A 15,007-nucleotide genomic window follows, 5' to 3' on the forward strand; every position below is an offset into this window, starting at 1 on the left:
GGTCAGATCTATGGGGCAGGTGCTGCTGTGGGGATGTTGTGGCTCAGATCTATGGGGCAGGAGCTGCTATGGGGCATATATGGGTGAGATATATGGGGCAGGAGCTGCTACGGGGATGATTGCGCTAAGATCAATAGGGCAGGAGCTGCTGTGAGGCAGATGTGGGTCAGATTTATTGGGAAGGATCTGCTGTGGGGTAGAGGTGGGTCAGATCAATGGGGCAGAAGCTGCTGTGGGGCAGAGGTGGGTCTGATCTATTGGGCAGGAGCTGCTGTGGGGCTGATGTGCGTCAGATCTACGGAGCAGGAGCTGCTCTGGGGCACATGTGGTTCAGGTCTGTGGGGCAGGTGCTGCTGTGGGGAAGATGTGGGTCAGATCTATGGGGCAGGAGCTGCTGTGGGGCAGATGTAGGTCAGATCTGTGGGTCAGGAACTGCTGTGGAGCTGATGTGGGTCAGATCTATGGGGCAGGAACTGCTGTGGTGCTGCTTGGCGTCAGATCTATGGACAGGAGCTTCTTTGGTGCACATGTGGGTCAGATCGATGGGGCAGGAGCTGCTGTGTGGCTGATATGGGTCAGATCTATGTGGCATGCGCTGCTGTGGGGTATATGTGGGTCAGATCTATGGGGCAGGAATTGCTGTGTGGATGATGTGGCTCAGATCTATGGGGCAGGAGCTGCTATGGGGCAGATGTGGGTCAGATCTATGGGGCAGGAGCTGCAGTGGGGATGATTGCGGTAAGATCTATCGGGCAGGAGCTGCTGTGAGGCAGATGTGGGTCAGATCTATGGGGCAGAAGCTGCTGTGGGGTAGATGTGGGTCAGATCTATGGTACAGAAGCAGCTTTGGGGATGATGTGGCTAAGATATATGGGGCAGGAGCTGCTATGGGGCAGATGTGGGTGAGATATATGGGGCAGGATCTGATCTGGGAATGATTGTGGTAAGATCTATGGGGCAGGAGCTGATGTGGGTCAGATATATGGGGCAGGAGCTGCTGCGGGGCTGATGTGGGTCAGATCTATGGGGTAGAAGCTGCTATGGGGCACATGTGTATCAGATCTATGGGGCAGTAGCTGTTGTGGGGCACATGTGGGTAAGATCTATGGGCCTGGAGCTGCTGTGGGGCAGATGTAGGTAAGATCAATGGGTCAGGAGCTGCTGTGGAGCTGCTGTGGGTCAGATCTATGGGGCAGGATCTGCTGTGGGACTGATTGGCATCAGATCTATGGGACAGGAGCTGCTGTGGTGCACATGTGGGTCAGAACAATGGGGCAGGAGCTGCTCTGCGGTATATGTGGGTCAGATCTATGGGGCAGGAGCTGCTGTGGGGCAGGTATGGTTCATATCTATGGGGCAGGAGATGTAGTGGGGCGGATGTGGATCAGATCTATGTGGCAGGAGCTGCTGTGGGGCTGATTTGGGTCAGATCTATGGGGCAGGAGCTGCTGTGGAGATGATGTGGGTCAGAACTATGTGGTAGGAGATGATGTGGGACAATGTGGGTCAGATCTATTGGGCAGGAACTGCTGTGTGGCTGCTAAGGGTCACATCTATGGTGCAGGAGCTGCTGTGGGGCACATGTGGTTCAGATCTATGGGGCAGGAGCTTCTGTGGAGCTGATGTGGGTCAGATCTATGGGGCAGGAGCTGCTGTAGGGCTGATTGGGGTCAGATCTATGGGGCAGGAGATGATGTGGGGCACATTTGTGTCAGATCTATGGGGCAGGAGTTGCTGTGGGGCACATGTGGGTCAGATCCAAGGGGGAGGCGCTGCTGTGGGGTATATGTGGGTCAGATCTATGGGGCAGGAGCTGCTGTGGGGATGATGTGGCTCAGATCTATGGGGTAGGAGCTGCTATGGGGCAGATTTGGGTCAGGTATATGGGGCAGGAGCTGCTGTGGGGCTGATTGCGGTAAGTTCTATAGGGCAGGAGCTGCTGTGAGGCAGATGTGGGTCAGATCTATTGGGAAGGATCTGCTGTGGGGTAGAGGTGGGTCAGATCTAAGGGTAGAAGCTGCTGTGGGGTAGATGTGGGTCAGATCTATGGGGCAGGCGCTGCTGTGGGGCAGAAGTGGGTCAGATTTAACGGGCAGGAGTAGCTGTTGGGGTGATGTGGGTCAGATCTATGGGGAGTAGCTGCTGTGGGGCAGATGTGGGTCAGATCTATGAGGCACGAGGTGCTGTAGGGCTGATGGGGGTCAGATCTATGGGGCAGGAGGTGCTGTGGGGCTGATGTGCTTCTGATCTGTTGGGCAGGAGCTGCTGTGGGGCGTATGTGTGTCAGATCTATGGGGGTGGAACTGCTGTGGGGCACTTGTGGGTCAAATCTTAGGGGCAGGAAATTCTGTGGGTCAGATGTGGGTCAGATCTTAGGGGCAGGAAATTCTGTGGGGCAGATCTCTGGGACAGGATCTGCTGTGGGTCAGATCCATGGGACAGGAGCTGCTGAGGGGTAGAGGTGGGTCAGATCTATGGTGCAGGTGCTGCTATGGGGCACATGTGTGTCAGGTCAATGGGGCAGGAGCTGCTGTGGGGCACATGTGGGTCAGATCTATGGGGCAGAAGGCTGCTGTGGTGAAGATGGTGGTCAGATCTATGGGGCAGAAGATGCTGTGGGGCTGATGGGGGTAACTTCTATTGGGCAGGAGCTGCTCTGGGGCATATGTGGGTCAGATCTATGGGGCAGGAGCTTCTGTGGGGTAGATGTGGGTCATATCTTTGGGACAGGATTTGCTGTGGGTCAGATCTATGTGGCAATAGCTGCTGTGGGACTGATATGGGTCAGATCTATGGGGCAGGAGCTGCTGTGGGGCAGATTTGGCTCAGGTATATGGGGCAGGAGCTGATGTTTGCCTGCTGAGGTTCAGATATATGAGGCAGGAGCTGCTATGGGGCACATGTGTATCAGATATATGGGGTAGGAGCTGTTGTGGGGCACAAGGGGGTCAGATATATGGGGCAGGAGATGCTCTGATGAAGATGTGGTTCAGATGTATTGGGCAGGAGGTGCTGTGGGTCACATGTGCGTCAGATCTATGTGGCAGGAGCTGTGTGGGGCACATGTGGGTTAGATCTATGGGGCAGGAGCTGCTCTGGGGCATATGTGGGTCAGATCTATGTGACAGGAGCTGCTGTGGGGCAGATCTATGGGGCAGGAGCTACTGTGGAGATGATGTGGATCAGAACTATATGGTAGGAGATGCGGTGGGACAATGTGGGCTAGATCTATGGGGCAGGAGCTGATGTTTGCCTGCTGGGGTTCAGATATATGAGGCAGGAGCTGCTGTGGGGCACATGTGGATCAGATCTATGGGGCAGGAGCTTCTATAGGGCTGATGTGGGCCAGATCTATGGGGCAGGATCTGCTGTCGGGTAGATATGAGTCAGATCTATGGGGCAGGAACTGCTGTGGGGGAGATGTGGATCTGATCTATTGGGCAGGAGCTGCTGTGGGGCTGATGTGGGTCAGATCTATGAGGCAGGAGCTGCTGTGGGGCACATGTGGATCAGACCTATGGGGCAGGAGCTTCTGTGGGGCTGATGTGGGTCAGATCTATGGGGCAGGAGCTTCTATGGGGCTGATGTGGGACATTTCTATGGGGCAGGAGATGCTGTGGGTCACATGTGCGTCAGATCTATGGGGCAGGAGCTGCTGTGGGGCAGATGTAGGTCAGATCAATAAAGCAGGAGCTGAAGTGGGGCAGATGTGGGTCAGATCTATGGGCAGTAGCTGCTGTGGGGCAGATGTGGGTCTGGTCTATGGGGCAGGAGCTGCTCTGGATCACATGTGGGTCAGATACATAGGGCAGGAGCTGCTGTGGGGATGATTTGGGTCAGATCTATGGGGCAGGAGCTGCTATGGGGCAGATGTGGGTCTGATCTATGGGGCAAGAGTTGCTGTGGGGCTGATATGGGTCAGTTCTATTGGGCAGGAGCTGCTGTGTGGCTGATGAGGGTCAGATCTATGGGGCAGGAGCTGCTGTGTGGCTGATGATTTGGGCAGATCTATGGGTCAGTAGCTGCTGTGGGGCTGATGTTGGTAAGATCTATGGGGCAGGAGCTGCTGTGGGGCAGATATGGGTCATCTTGATGGGCCAGGAGCTGCTGTGGGGCTGATTGCGGTAAGTTCTATAGGGCAGGAGCTGCTGTGAGGCAGATGTGGGTCAGATCTATTGGGAAGGATCTGCTGTGGGGTAGAGGTGGGTCAGGTCAATGGGGCAGGAGCTGCTGTGGGGCACATGTGGGTCAGATCTATGGGGCAGAAGGCTGCTGTGGTGAAGATGGTGGTCAGATCTATGGGGCAGAAGATGCTGTGGGGCTGATGGGGGTAACTTCTATTGGGCAGGAGCTGCTCTGGGGCATATGTGGGTCAGATCTATGGGGCAGGAGCTTCTGTGGGGTAGATGTGGGTCATATCTTTGGGACAGGAGTTGCTGTGGGTCAGATCTATGTGGCAATAGCTGCTGTGGGACTGATATGGGTCAGATCTATGGGGCAGGAGCTGCTGTGGGGCAGATTTGGCTCAGGTATATGGGGCAGGAGCTGATGTTTGCCTGCTGAGGTTCAGATATATGAGGCAGGAGCTGCTATGGGGCACATGTGTATCAGATATATGGGGTAGGAGCTGTTGTGGGGCACAAGGGGGTCAGATATATGGGGCAGGAGATGCTCTGATGAAGATGTGGTTCAGATGTATTGGGCAGGAGGTGCTGTGGGTCACATGTGCGTCAGATCTATGTGGCAGGAGCTGTGTGGGGCACATGTGGGTTAGATCTATGGGGCAGGAGCTGCTCTGGGGCATATGTGGGTCAGATCTATAAGGCAGGTGCTGCTGTGGGGCTAATTGGGGTAAGATCTATGGGGCAGGAGCTGATGTGGGTCAGATATATTGGGCAGGAACTGCTGTGTGGCTGCTAAGGGTCACATCTATGGTGCAGGAGCTGCTGTGGGGAAGATGTGGGTCAGATCTATGGGGCAGGAGCTTCTATGGGGCTGATGTTGGCCAGATCTATGGGGCAGGATCTGCTGTCGGGTAGATATGGGTCAGATCTATGGGGCAGGAACTGCTGTGGGGGAGATGTGGATCTGATCTATTGGGCAGGAGCTGCTGTGGGGCTGATGTAGGTCAGATCTATGGGGCAGGAGCTGCTGTGGGGCACATGTGGATCAGACCTATGGGGCAGGAGCTTCTGTGGGGCTGATGTGGGTCAGATCTATGGGGCAGGAGCTTCTATGGGGCTGATGTGGGACATTTCTATGGGGCAGGAGCTGCTGTGGGGCAGATGTGGGTCAGATCTATGGGCTGGAGCTGCTGTTGGGCAGATGTGGGTCTGATCTATGGGGCAGGAGCTGCTCTGGATCACATGTTGGTCAGATATATGGGGCAGGAGCTGCTGTGGGGATGATTTGGGTCAGATCAATGGGCAGGAGCTCCGATGGGGCAGATGTGGGTCTGATCTATGGGGCAGGAGTTACTGTGGGGCTGATGTGGGTCAGTTCTATAGGTCAGGAGCTGCTGTGGGGCAGATGTGGGTCAGATGAATAGGGCAGGAGCTGAAGTGGGGCAGATGTGGGTCAGATCTATGGGCAGTAGCTGCTGTGGGGCAGATGTGGGTCTGATCTATGGGGCAGGAGCTGCTCTGGATCACATGTGGGTCAGATATATGGGGCAGGAGCTGCTGTGGGGATGATTTGGGTCAGATCTATGGGGCAGGAGCTGCTATGGGGCAGATGTGGGTCTGATCTATGGGGCAAGAGTTGCTGTGGGGCTGATATGGGTCAGTTCTATTGGGCAGGAGCTGCTGTGTGGCTGATGAGGGTCAGATCTATGGGGCAGGATCTGCTGTGTGGCTGATGATTTGGGTCAGATCTATGGGGCAGGAACTGCTGTGGGGGAGATGTGGATCTGATCTATTGGGCAGGAGCTGCTGTGGGGCTGATGTAGGTCAGATCTATGGGGCAGGAGCTGCTGTGGGGCACATGTGGATCAGACCTATGGGGCAGGAGCTTCTGTGGGGCTGATGTGGGTCAGATCTATGGGGCAGGAGCTTCTATGGGGCTGATGTGGGACATTTCTATGGGGCAGGAGCTGCTGTGGGGCAGATGTGGGTCAGATCTATGGGCTGGAGCTGCTGTTGGGCAGATGTGGGTCTGATCTATGGGGCAGGGGCTGCTCTGGATCACATGTTGGTCAGATATATGGGGCAGGAGCTGCTGTGGGGATGATTTGGGTCAGATCAATGGGCAGGAGCTCCGATGGGGCAGATGTGGGTCTGATCTATGGGGCAGGAGTTACTGTGGGGCTGATGTGGGTCAGTTCTATAGGTCAGGAGCTGCTGTGGGGCAGATGTGGGTCAGATCAATAGGGCAGGAGCTGAAGTGGGGCAGATGTGGGTCAGATCTATGGGCAGTAGCTGCTGTGGGGCAGATGTGGGTCTGATCTATGGGGCAGGAGCTGCTCTGGATCACATGTGGGTCAGATATATGGGGCAGGAGCTGCTGTGGGGATGATTTGGGTCAGATCTATGGGGCAGGAGCTGCTATGGGGCAGATGTGGGTCTGATCTATGGGGCAAGAGTTGCTGTGGGGCTGATATGGGTCAGTTCTATTGGGCAGGAGCTGCTGTGTGGCTGATGAGGGTCAGATCTATGGGGCAGGATCTGCTGTGTGGCTGATGATTTGGGTCAGATCTATGGGGCAGTAGCTGCTGTGGGGCTGATGTTGGTAAGATCTATGGGGCAGGAGCTGCTGTGGGGCAGATATGGGTCATCTTGATGGGCCAGGAGCTGCTGTGGTGCAGATGTGGGTCAGATCTATGGGGCAGTAGCTGCTGTGGGGCAGATGTGGGTCAGATATATGGGGCTGGAGATGCTGTGGGTCAGATCTATGGGGCAGGTGATGCTGTGGGTCAGATCTATGGGGCAGGATCTGCTGTGGGGCACATGTGGATCAGATCTATGGGGCAGGAGCTTCTATGGGGCTGATGTGGGACAGATCTATGGGGCAGGATCTGCTGTCGGGTAGATATGGGTCAGATCTATGGGGCAGGAACTGCTGTGGGGGAGATGTGGATCTGATCTATTGGGCAGGAGCTGCTGTGGGGCACATGTGGATCAGACCTATGGGGCAGGAGCTTCTGTGGGGCTGATGTGGGTCAGATCTATGGGGCAGGAGCTTCTATGGGGCTGATGTGGGACATTTCTATGGGGCAGGAGCTGCTGTGGGTCACATGTGCGTCAGATCTATGGGGCTGGAGCTGCTGTGGGGCAGATGTGGGTCAGATCTATGGGCAGTAGCTGCTGTGGGGCAGATGTGGGTCTGATCTATGGGGCAGGAGCTGCTCTGGATCACATGTTGGTCAGATATATGGGGCAGGAGCTGCTGTGGGGATGATTTGGGTCAGATCAATGGGGCAGGAGCTCCGATGGGGCAGATGTGGGTCTGATCAATGGGGCAGGAGTTACTGTGGGGCTGATGTGGGTCAGTTCTATAGGGCAGGAGCTGCTGTGGGGCAGATGTGGGTCAGATCTATGGGGCAGGAGCTGCTGTGGGGCAGATGTGGGTCAGATCTATGGGGCAGGAGCTGCTGTGGGGCAGATGTGGGTCAGAACAATGGGGCAGGATCTGCTGTGGGGCAGATTTTCATCACATCTATGTGGGAGAAGATGGTTTCGGACTGATGGGGGTCTCATCTATGCGGCAGGAGCTGCTGTGGGGCTGATGTGTGTCGTATCTTTAGGGCAGGAGCTGCTGTGGGTCAGATCTATGGGGCAGGATATGCAGTGGGGTAGATGTGGATCAGATCTATGGGGCAGGTGCTGCTGTGTGTCTGATATGGGTCAGATCTATGGGGCAGGAGCTGCCATGGGGCAGATCTATTGGGCAGGAGCTGCAGTGGGTCTCATGTTGTTCAGATCTACGGGGCAGGAACTGCAGTGGGTCTCATGTTGTTCAGATCTATGGGGTTGGAGCTGCTGTGGGGCACATGTTGGTCAGATCTATGGGGGACGAGCTGCTGTGGGGCTGATGTGGGTCAGATCTATGAGGCAGGATCTGCTTTGGGAAAGATGTGGGTCTGATCTATGGGGCAGGAGTAGCTGTGGGGCAGATGAGGGTCAGAATTATGGGGAAGGAGCTGCTGTGGGGCTGAGGGGGGTCGGATCTATGGGGCAGGAGCTGCTGTGGGGCGCAAGTGGGTCAGATGTATGGGGCAGGAGCTGCTGTGGGGCTGATGTTGGTCTTATCAATGGGGCAGGAGATGCTGTGGGTGTAGGTCTATGGGGCAGAAGCTGCTGTCGGGCATATGTGAGCCAGATGTATCGGGCAGGAGCTGCTGTGGGTCAGATGTGGGTCACATCTTTGGGGCAGGAGCTGAGGTTGGGCAGAGGTGGGACTGATCTATTGGGCAGGAGCTACTGTGGATATGATGTTGGTCAGATCTATAGGGAAGGTGCTGCTGTGGGGCTGATGTGGGTCACATCTATGGAGCAGGAGCTGCTGTGAGGCACATGTGGGTCGGGTCTATGGGGGAGGTGCTGCTGTGGGGAAGATGTGGGTCTGATCAATGGGGAAGGATCTGCTGTGGGGATGATGTGGGTCAGATCTATGGGGCAGGAGCTGCTGTGGGGCAGATCTATGGGACAGGCTCTGCTCTGGGGCACATCTGGGTAAGATCTATGGGTCAGCAGCTGCTGTGGGGTAGATGTGGGTCAGATCTATGGGGCAGGAGCTGCTGTGGGGCAGATGTAGGTCAGATCTATGGGGCAGGAGCTCTTGTGGGACTGATGAGGGTCAGACCTCTAAGGCTGGAGCTGATCTGGGTCAGATCTATGTGTCAGGAGCTGATGTGGGTCAGATCTATGGGGCAGAAGCTGTTGTGTTGCAGATGAGGGTCAGATCTATGTGGCAGGAGCTGCTGTGGGGCTGATGTGGGTCAGATCTGTAGGGCAGGAGCTGCTGTGGGGTAGACGTGGGTAAGATCTATGTGGCAGGAGCTGCTGTCGGGCTGATGTGGGTCAGATCTATGGGGCAGGAGCTGCTGTGGGGCAGATGTGGGTCTGATCTATGGGGCAGGAGCTGCTGTGTGTCAGATATATGGGGCAGGAGAAGCTGTGGGTCAGATCTATGGGGCAGGAGCTGCTGTGGGGCACATGTGGTTCATATCTATTGGGAAGGAGCTGCTGTGGGGCAGATGTGGGTCATATCAATGGGGTAGCTGTTGCTGTGGGTTAGATCTATGGGGCAGAAGCTCCTTTCGGGCATATGTGAGTCAGATGTATAGCAATACCTGGCCCATAGATGTGACCCTCATCAGCCTCACAGCAGCTCCTGCCCCATAGATCTGACCAACATCAGCCCCACAGCAGCTCCTGCCCCATAGATCTGAACCACATCTGACCAACAGCAGCTCCTGCCCCATAGACCTGACTCACATATGCCCGACAGCAGCTTCTGCCCCATAGATCTAACCCACAGCATCTCCTTCCCCATTGATATGACCCTCATCAGACCCACAGCTGCTCCAGCCCAATAGATATGACCCACATATACCCCTCAGCAGGTTATGCCCCATAGATCTGACCCACATGTGCCCCACAGCAACTCCTGCCCCATAGATCTGACCCACATGTGCACCACAGCAGCTCCTGCCCCATCGATCTGATACACATGTGCCCCATAGCAGCTCCTGCCCCATAGATCTGACCCACAGCAACCCCACAGCAGCTCCTGCCCCGTAGATCTGACCCACAGCAGCTCCTGCCTCAATAGATCATACCCCAATTAGCCCCACAGCAGAACCTGTCCCATAGACCTGACCCACATGTGCCCCACAGCTGCTCCTGCCCCATAGATCTGACCCGCATCAGCCCCACAGCAGCTCCTGCCCCATAGATCTGACCCAAATCATCCCCACACCAGCTCCTGCCCCATAGATCTGACCCCCATCAGCCCCACACCAGCACCTGCCCCATTGATCTGACCCACACCAGCCCCACAGCAGCTCCTGCCCCATAGATATGACACACACCTGCCCCACAGCAGCTCCTTCCCTATAGAGCTGACCCACATAAGCCCCACAGCAGCACCTGTTCCGTAGATCTGACCCACATCAGCCCCACAGCAGATCCTGCCCCATAGATATGACCCACCTCAGCCCCTGCCTCAGAGATCTTACCCACATGTGCCCCTTAGCAGCTCCTGCCCCATAGATCGGACCCACAGCAGCTCCTAACTCATAGATGTGACCCACATATGACCCACAGCAGATCCTGCCCCATGGATCTGACCCACAGCAGCTCCATAGCAGCACCTACCCCATAGATCTGACCCACATCTGCCCCACAGCAGCTCCTGCCACATAGATCTACCGACATGTGCCCCACAACAGCTCCTGCCCCAAAGATCTGATACCCATGTGCCCCACAACAGCTCCTGCCCAATAGATCTGACCCACATCTGCCCCACAGCAGCTCTTGTCTCATAGATCTTAACCACATCAGCACCACAGCAACTCCTGCCCCATAGATCTGTCCCACATGAGCCCCACAGCAGCTCCTGCCCCATAGATCTGATCGACGTGTGCCCCACAGCAGCTCCTGCCCCATTGATCTGACTCACTTGTGCCCCACAGCAGCTCCAGTCCCATACATCTGCCCCACAGCCGCTCCTGCCCCATTGATCTGACCCACAGCAGCCCCACAGCAGCTCCTGACCCGTAGATCTGACCCACAGCAGCTCCTGCCTCAATAGATCATACCCCAATTAGCCCCACAGCAGAACCTGTCCCTTAGACCTGACCCACATGTGCCCCACAGCTGCTCCTGCTCCGTAGATCTGACCCTCATCAGCCCCACAGCAGCTCCTGCCCCATAAATCTGACACACATATTCCCCAGAGCTGGTCCTGCACAATAGATCTGACCAACATCTACCCCACAGCAGCTCCTGCCGCATAGATCTTACCAACATCAGCGCCATAGCATCTCCTGCCCCATAGATCTGACACACAGCAGCTCCTGCCCCATAGATCTGACCCACATCTGCACTACAGCAGCTCCTGCCCCATAGACCTCACTCACATGTGCCCCAGAGCAGATACTGCCCGATAGATCTGACCCACAACTACCCCACAGCAGCTCCTGACCCATAGATCTGACCCACATCTGCACTACAGCAGCTCCTGCCCCATATATCTGACTCACATATGCCCCACAGCTACTCCTGCCCCATAGATCTGACCAACATCTACCCCACAGCAGCTCCTGCCCCATAGATCTCACTCACATGTGCCCCAGAGCAGATCCTGCCCCATAGATCAGACCCACAACTACCCCACAGCAGCTCCTGCCCCATAGATCTGACCCAAATCAGCCCCACACCAGCTCCTGCCCCATAGATCTGACCCACATCAGCCCCACACCAGCACCTGCCCCATTGATCTGACCCACACCAGCCCCACAGCAGCTCCTGCCAATAGATATGACACACACCTGCCCCACAGCAGCTCCTTCCCTATAGATCTGACCCACATAAGCCCCACAGCAGCACCTGTTCCGTAGATCTGACCCACATCAGCCCCACAGCAGCTCCTGCCCCATAGATATGACCCACCTCAGCCCCTGCCTCAGAGATCTTACCCACATGTGCCCCTTAGCAGCTCCTGCCCCATAGATCTGACCCACAGCAGCTCCTAACTCATAGATGTGACCCACATATGACCCACAGCAGATCCTGCCCCATGGATCTGACCCACAGCAGCTCCATAGCAGCACCTACCCCATAGATCTGACCCACATCTGCCCCACAGCAGCTACTGCCACATAGATCTACCGACATGTGCCCCACAACAGCTCCTGCCCCAAAGATCTGATACCCATGTGACCCACAACAGCTCCTGCCCAATAGATCTGACCCACATCTGCCCCACAGCAGCTCTTGTCTCATAGATCTTAACCACATCAGCACCACAGCAGCTCCTGCCCCATAGATCTGTCCCACATGAGCCCCACAGCAGCTCCTGCCCCATTGATCTGACTCACTTGTGCCCCACAGCAGCTCCTGTCCTATAGATCTGACGCACATCAGCCCCACAGCAGCTCCTGTCCTATAGATCTGACGCACAGCCGCTCTTGCCCCATTGATCTGACCCACAGCAGCCCCACAGCAGTTCCTGTCCTATAGATCTGACGCACATCAGCCCCACAGCAGCTCCTGTCCTATAGATCTGACGCACATCAGCCCCACAGCACGTCCTGTCCTATAGATCTGACGCACAGCCGCTCCTGCCCCGTAGATCTGACCCACATCTGCCCCACAGCAGCTCCTTCCCCATAGATCTGACCCATATCAGCCCCACATCAGCTCCTGTCCCATAGATCTGTCCCACAGCAGCTCCTGCCCCATAGATCAGATTCATATCTCCCCATAGCAGCTCCTGCCCCATACATCTGACACAAATATACCCGACAGCAGCTTCTGCCCCATAGATCTGCCCCACAGCATCTCCTGCTCCATTGATATGAGCCATATCTACCCCACAGCAATTCCTGGCCCATAGATGTGACCCTCATCAGCCTCTCAGCAGCTCCTGCCCCATAGATCTGACCCACATAAGCCCCTCTGCAGCTCCTGCCCCAGAGATCTCACCCAAATCATCTCCACAGCAGCTCCTGCCCCATAGATCTGACATGCATGTGCCCCACAGCAGCTGCTGCTTCATAGATCTGACCCACATCTGCCCCACAGGAGCTCCTGCCCTATAGATCTGATCCACATAAGCCCCACAGCAGCTCCTGTTCAATATGTCTCACCCACATCTGCCCCATAGCAGCTCCTGCCTCATAGATCTGAGCCACATCATCCCCACAGCAGCTCCTGCCCCATAGATATGACCCACAGCAGCCCCACAGCAGCTTATGTCCCATAGATCTGACCCATATGTGCCCCACAGCAACTCCTGCCCCATAGATCTGACCCTCAGCAGCTCCTGCCCCATAGATCAGACCCACATCTGCCCCACAGCAACTCCTGCCTCATAGATCTGACCCACATGTGCCCCACAGCAGCTCCTGCCTTATAGATCTGACCCACATGTGCCCCACAGCAGCTCCTGCCCCTTAGATCTGTCCCACAGCTGCTCCTGCCTCATAGATCTGACCCTCATCATCCCCACAGCAGCTCCTGCCCCATTGATCTGACTCACATCTGCCCCACTGCAGCTCCTGCCCCATAGATCTGACCCACATCTGCCCCATAGCAGCTCCTGCCCCATATATCTGACCCATATCAGATCCACAGCAACGCCTGCCCCATAGATCTCAACCACATGAGCCCCACAGCAGCTCCTGTCCCACAGATCTGACCCACATAGGCCCCACAGCAGCTCCTGCCCCATAGGTCTGACCCACATCAGCCACACAGCAGCTCCCGCCCCACAGATCTGACCAACACCAGCCCCACAGCAGCTCCTGCCCCATAGATCCGACCCACATCTGCCCCTTAGGAGCTCCAACCCCATAGATCTGACTGACAGCTGCTCCTGCCACATAGATCTCACCCACATCTGCCCCAGAACAGCTCCCGCCCCATAGATCTGACCCACATCAGCCCCAAAGAAGCTCCTGCCCCATAGATCAGACCCGCATCAGCCACACAGCAGCTCCCGCCCCATAGATCTGACCCACATCGGACCCACCTCAGCTCTTGCCCCATAGATCAGACCCACATCTACCCCACAGCAGCTCCTGCCCCATATATCTTACCAACATCAGCGCCATAGCATCTCCTGCCCCATAGATCTGACACACATCACCCCCACAGCAGCTCCTGCCCCATAGATCTGACCCACGTCTTCCCCACAGCAGCTCCTGCCCCATAGATCTAGCCCCCATCAGACCCACAGCAGCTCCAGTCCCATACATCTGACCCACATCATCCCCACAACAGCTCCTGCCCCATAGATCTGACCCACATCTGCCCCACAGCAGCTCCTGCCTCATAGATCTGACCTACACACTACATCCGGATCTCACTACAGCCTCCCTTCAGGAAGTTAGAGAGAGCAATGAGGTCTCCCCTGAGCCTCCTCTTCTCCAGGCTGAACAATCCCAGCTCCCTCAGCCTCAACTCATACGGCCTGTGCTCCAGACCCCTCACCAGCTTTGTTGCCCTCCTCTGAACGCGTTCCGGGGCCTCCATGTCTTCCTTGCACTGAGGGGCCCAAAACTGAACACAGCACTCGAGCTGCGGCCTCATCAGTGCTGAGAACAGGGGGACAATCACCTCTCTGCTCCTGCTGGCAACACTGTTTCTGATGCAGGCCAGGATGCCCTTGGCCTTCTTAATATACAGCAAAGGAATCTCCTGAAAAGGAAACCAGATTATCTGGCAACATGAAACAAAGTTCTGATTCATAAAAGACTGGCAGCAAGGCCTGAATCTCTTGTGTAATCTGCTCTTGATTTATCCCATTAGCACTAGGTGGAATGCAGAAGCTTCCTGAGACGTGATAATCAAAACCTAGTCCAATGCCTTTAAAAAAGCCTTTAAGAGATTACTCCTCCTTGGCTGTTTAAAATAAACTTAGGTAATACAAAATGTTGGAAAATTTTTGGACAGCTCCCCAGGGCCGGGCTTTGGAAGGCCGTATTGATGAGAGTCAATCAAGCTCCGGCTGCAGGCGTATATGTGTGTGCCAGTTCTTCAACACAGTAGAAATCACAACTTGCTGCGTGATCAAAATTCTGCATGTGCTACTCCTGAACCCCAATTACTTCCAACGGTGTTAAATTACCCCTTGATCTCAAAGCTGAACAAAACAACAAAATGCCACACCAATACTGAATACATAAAAACAAAAAACTCCTTGGGCCTCAAGGGGAGGCTGATGCACAGGCCACGGCTGCCAGCGTGCAGCTGGGCTTCCCAGGGCAAACAGCAGCACACGGTGCATCAGAAGCTGAAAGAACCCTCAGGGAAGAGAGGCCAACTCAAGGGGCTGAGCACGG

At 55.7% G+C, this 15,007-nt stretch overlaps 1 protein-coding gene across 1 annotated transcript in view; it reads right to left on the bottom strand.

The window, feature by feature from the left end:
• The window catches only part of LOC146755869 (rho GTPase-activating protein 32-like), a 444,455-nt gene that overhangs the window by 156,951 nt on the left and 272,497 nt on the right, over positions 1–15,007 (bottom strand). The window lies entirely within an intron of this gene.

Source organism: Coturnix japonica, chromosome 29 (assembly GCF_054131305.1).
Source record: "Coturnix japonica strain WE chromosome 29, WE-NBRP24, whole genome shotgun sequence".
Taxonomy (NCBI): domain Eukaryota; kingdom Metazoa; phylum Chordata; class Aves; order Galliformes; family Phasianidae; genus Coturnix; species Coturnix japonica.